General features: G+C 33.2%; 1 non-coding gene across 1 annotated transcript; it reads right to left on the bottom strand.

The window, feature by feature from the left end:
• Positions 1 to 4,347: 4,347 nt before the first annotated feature.
• Positions 4,348 to 4,419, bottom strand: Trnah-gug (transfer RNA histidin (anticodon GUG)). Its single transcript has one exon. It is a non-coding gene; the product is annotated as a tRNA-His (tRNA).
• Positions 4,420 to 5,594: the final 1,175 nt, after the last annotated feature.

Below are 5,594 nucleotides of genomic sequence, written 5' to 3'. Positions count from 1 at the left end.
GACATAGGTTGACATATATTCGGCGGGGTTTTAATAGTATTTTGTATAGTTTATTATTTATAACACCTTTTCCGAAACTTACTGTGTTAAAGAGGGTGTGAGACGCCATCTTGAATTTTCGAATACGTCGGTAAACACTGTATGTTTTTCGAGCTGAATAAATATGTTACATTGAATAAAAACACAAAAAATATATCCAGTTTGGCAGAAAAGTAACTTATCTTGCCTTTGATAACATTTATTTGTTATATATTTGTTTTTTGACAACTTTTTCGAATCTATGTGTACAGTAATACAAACCCAATATTTCTTGTCATTTAAAATGTCCGCCATGTATTCATGTACCTTGTGAAACGTCAAGTGACTACGCGCGTGTGCGCATCTTAGTAAGAAAGTGAAAAAAATGAATATAATTAAGAAAGTGAGAAAAGTAATGTTCGTTTTTATATCGGGAAGCGGAAAAATATCCGGAAGGGTGGGTGAGGGATCATTTCGACATTGAAGCCGAAAAATGTTTTGGGGGGCATGTTTTGGCTCTTTTGGCTCCGTTTGGCTGTTTTTGACGTTTTTTCCTAAAAGGGAAACAAGATGGCCGCCAGCAAAAACAATAGTGATTACGTTGGATACTGAATGTCTTTAAATATGGGTAACTGCGCGTTTGTGCAAAAAATAATGCGATATTCATTCTCAGTGTCCCCGAAAACCTTTCGAAGTCGACAAATTAGAGGTGAATGCCAAGGGGTCGGTAAACTAAAAAAATACCAAAGCACGCCCCCCCCAAGTATCCATCCCCACCCCTAAAAAAAAACACGGCAAAAAGAAAGGTATTTTTTTAGTTTACCGACCCCTCGGCATTCACCTTTAATTTGTCGACATTTAAAGGTTTTCGGGTACGTTGAGAACGAATATCGCATTCATTTTTTGCGCAAACAGCTAGTTATCCATATTTGAAGACATTCAGTATCCAACCTAATCACTATCGTTTCCACTGGCGGCCATTTTGTTTTCAATTTTCCAATTTAGGAAAAAAACGCCAAAAAAAAAAAAGAGCCAAACGGAGCCAGAAGGGCCAAAATATGGTCCCCAATGCATTTTTCGGCTACTTTTCGGCTTCAAACACCATCCCCACCCCTCTGGATATTTTCCCGCTTCTCGACAGTTTTAGTGACGCGAAAGGAACATTCCAGGAGCAAACCAGGATGGAATGCTAGAAGATAATATTATTTATTAACCATTTTCTTAGCCACCTGTGGGATCACACAACAGTGATGGAGAATTTACAAATTTCTAGCCGTTCCGCGGTTGACTGGCGGTCATTCTGTAGTGAGGTGTGTGAACATTGGGTAAAACGCGATAGGCGGCGGCGAAGGCATCGAGGTGGAAATTTACGATACGTTGATTGTTCGCAGAAAATATAACAGAGGAAGAAAACTGAGCCAGATTTGGCTTTTTGGAGGGATAGAGTTTCGAAACGTGGTTTCGTGCTCGCTCTGACAGGACCAGGCGAACGAATAAATGAAGAAACTTTAGTCCCGTTAGTTACAAAATTTGTTTTGCCAGGTTCCATTATTTACAGTGATTGTTGGAAAGCTTACCATAATCTCGGCCAACTTTACACACATAGAATGGTAAACCATTCCAAAACATTTGTGGACTATCAAGACCCTACAATACATACACAAAATATTGAACGTCTCTGGCGAGATATTAAAGAATGGGTCAAGAAGAGGCCTGGCATTCAGGCAGAGTACATACAACAATACCTGTCACGATAGCTGTTCATTCGAAGTGAAACAGACAAATCTTTTCTTCTACATAAATTTTTAATTGAAGAAGCGACCAAGCTTTATGGAGATAAGTCAAAGCATTAACTATTTTTTTTATTTCCTCTTTTCTTGTTTTTTCTCACCCGGTTCACCTTTTCAAAAGAAATCACGCATTTTCATGATTAAACAATTATTTTTATGATAAAAAGAAAAAAAAAAGGTCAACGTCGATAATACATCAACCGCAGAAGCACCTGTTAAAAACTATACAAGTTCTATAATTGAATCTTCTCCCTTCCCCAATTTTGAATATGATATTCGTTTATAACATACCCGAAAACCTATAAAAATGGTCATTTTAAGGTTAAGTTGTGCATTGGTTTATTATCGACATTGACCGAAAAAAAAAAAAAAAAAAAAAAACTTTCATTTTCGATTTTTGGCATTTCACGGGAAAGGTGGAGTCCACCTTTCCCGTGAAATGCCAAAAATCGAAAATGAAAGTTTTTTTTTTTAGGTGGACCCTGCATAAACGGGTTATAATTTAATGTCTTAAATTTTGGGTTTGTATTACTGTAGACATAGATTCGAAAAAGTTGTCAAAAAAACAAATATATAACAAATAAATGTTATCAAAGTCAAGATAAGTTACTTTTCTACCAAACTGGATATTTTTCGTGTTTTATTCAATGTAACATGTTTATTCACTCGAAAAACATGCAGTGTTTACCGATGTATTAGAAAATTCAAAATGGCGCCCGACTCTCTCTTTAACATGGTAAGTTGAGAAAAGGTGTTATAAATAATAAACTAGACAAAATACTGTTAAAAATTCGCTCAATATATGTTACCGTGACATAAGTTGACATATATTCGGTGTTTTTTTAATAGTACTTTGTCTAGTTTATTATTTATAACACCTTTTCCCAAACTTACCATGTTAAAGAGAGAGTCGAGCGCCATTTTGAATTTTCGAATACATCGGTAAATACTGCATGTTTTTCGCGCTGAACAAACATGTTACATTGAATAAAAACACAAAATATATATCCAGTTAGGTAGAAAAGTAACTTCTTGCCTTTGATAACATTTATTTGTTATATATTTGTTTTTTGACAACTTTTTCGAATCTGTGTACAGAAATACAATAAATATTACTCTAAACACTTTCTTGTAAAAAAAAAAGATATATTTTCATGTTCGTTTGAGATAAAACGTTTTATTTTTCGTTAAAAAAATGTTCATTTTTCTACACTATAATAATGTTTTCTTTCTAAATTTTAATTTATTTTAATAAATATTATTCTAAACACTTTTTAATTTGTGGTTTTGTGTTAAGTCCTTTCCTTCTGCTCAAGATTTCTTGGACCCCCCCCCCCTCTCCACTAAATTTGTTTTTCTTTTATTGGCGTCAACTCCGGTGGGGGAGGGGGGGTGTCCAGTGATGTGTGGCAAAATTGACCTTTTCTGGCGTTTTTTTTAGTATTGGCAAACAAGATGGCCGCCAGTAAATTGATAGTGATTACGTTGGATACGGAATGTTTTCATAAAGGGATAACTAATTGTTTGCGCAAAAAATAAATACGATATTCGTTTTCAGCATACTTGAAAACCTTTAAAAGTCGAAAAATTTAAAGGAAATGCGGAGGGGTCGGTAAACTAAAAATTTACCCCAATAACATTTCACTGTGTTTACTGTTTCGATCGACGGCATTCCAAAGGCTTTTTGTTTATTTTTGTTTATCGTCACGAATGCTAATTTGGACTTGCGCCAATTTAATAATTACCTATAACTATAATATCCAGCCCCCCCCCCCCAAAAAAAAATATCTATAAAAAAAACAAACAACCCCTCCCCCGAAAATATCATAACAAAATAATTCGCAAAGAAATCGCAAAGTTCAAGCTAAAATAAATAAATAAATAACTAGGCCACACACGCAAAAATTCTTTCCTTGTAAAAATAATAATTTCTCCTTAAGTCGAACTGCGTACAACATCGGAGCCGATGCGCGTATTTCTCCAGAGGGGTACCATTCGTGTACGTCAGCCAATAGTATTTTCAAGTTAAATTCAAGTTTTATAATATCTTTTTGTTCATTAAATTGTTAGGTGAAAGTAGAGAATAGTTACAATATACCCGCCAGTTTGATAACATAAGTGCACGCAACTAAAAATAGGGTTTGTGTTAATCTACGAGGCTATAATTACCTTCTTTTTTTTTTTTTTTTTTTTTTTGTGGAAGTCCCTCTAGACAAAGCATGAAGCCACTGAATCCAAGGAGCTAAAAAAGAAGGAAGATTATTAAGGCAAAAACTATTGACAGTCATAAACAAAACTCAAGTTAGTGGGAGGAAAACAATCAGCAGAACAAGAGTTTGGCAATTTAAATTAAAAAAATATATATTTAGATTCCATAATCGTAGAAAAAAAATAAAATGTGAATTTATTTTTTCGTTGATAATGGGGGCAAAGGTGAACGGTTAAGAAATTTCTTTGGACGAAGGTCAACGAGTTCAGGTCATATTTCAACTTTTAAAATATGTCTCTTAATGTTGAGATAAAATATTATTATTAGATATGCCGTGACCAGGATTCGAACCTGGGTTACCACGGCCACAACGTGGGGTCCTAACCACTAGACGATCACGGCCACATATCTAACATACAAAACTTTGAAAATTAAACATATATGAACAAATCTATAGTAAAAAATTATATATAACATATTTATATTTAATTTAATTGAGTTATATGATATTAACTAATATGAAAACATGGTATAAATGTAAAAACTTATAAGTTACACATCTAAAACATTTATTTTAAACAATTTTCAGTTACTCTTGATCGTACTGCTTTAAATGAGTCAAAACAAATGATAAAATAAATTCGAGAAAATATTATTGGGAAGAACAACACTTTTAGTTTATTAATATTTATTTCTCAATAACTATAATGCGTTAAAAGTTAATATTGAAAAATAAATAAGGAGTGACATGCTGTGAGTTACGCGTTCAAAAATGTTCGATAATTCTTGGAGCGGTGCTCAACCGAAAAAATCCCCTTGAAATATTTATCCACGGAAGAAATTCATTGAATTCGAAATAACATAAACAATAAAAATAAAACAATCGGGTTTAGGCATGGCTTACTCCGTGACCATCGTCATATTACTGTAGCCACGCTTACTCTCGGTGGTCGTGGTTTAAGGAAACTGTAAAATTGATATTATATTAAAAATTAAAATATATTCGTTTTATTGTAGATTAATATTCTCAGTTAATCCTCTCCCCCATAATGTTCTATATTTTTAAAACCAACACCTGGAAAAACTTTCAGAAAAAAAAAAAAGTTATATTAGAATTAATGATAATTCAGTTTCGAATATAAATTTAATATAAAATTACCCATTTCCAGGCTACTCTAGAGTTTTAGGGCAGTTAACCAATTATTATTTTTTTTTCCTTTCCTTTATTTTTAACCAAGTTCTAAGGCGATTACTTGACACTTAGACTTTGCGTTAGTGGTAAAAAAAAAAAAAAAAAATGGAGGCATTTTTTACAATAATCAACAAAAGAAAAAAGATTAAAAAATAAAAAATATACAACAAATAAATGATACAAAAAGCAAGATAACTGTCTTTTCTACCTACACGAATAAATTTTATTTTCGTATTTTAACTTATTTTAAAGCGTTTATTTTTTTCGATTTTTTGAGCGATTATCAACGGTCAAAATGGCTATCACAAAATTTTGTGGAAAAATTTGTGGGAACATGATGAGAATGGGCAGCCAACCGGATGTTAACGCATCCACCATGAGGCAC

This window comes from Euprymna scolopes, chromosome 22 (assembly GCF_053919585.1).
Source record: "Euprymna scolopes isolate OS-2025 chromosome 22, ASM5391958v1, whole genome shotgun sequence".
Taxonomy (NCBI): Eukaryota; Metazoa; Mollusca; class Cephalopoda; order Sepiida; family Sepiolidae; genus Euprymna; species Euprymna scolopes.
The sequence above is the reverse complement of the archived record's forward strand: the minus strand, read 5'-3'. Positions and strand labels throughout refer to the sequence as shown.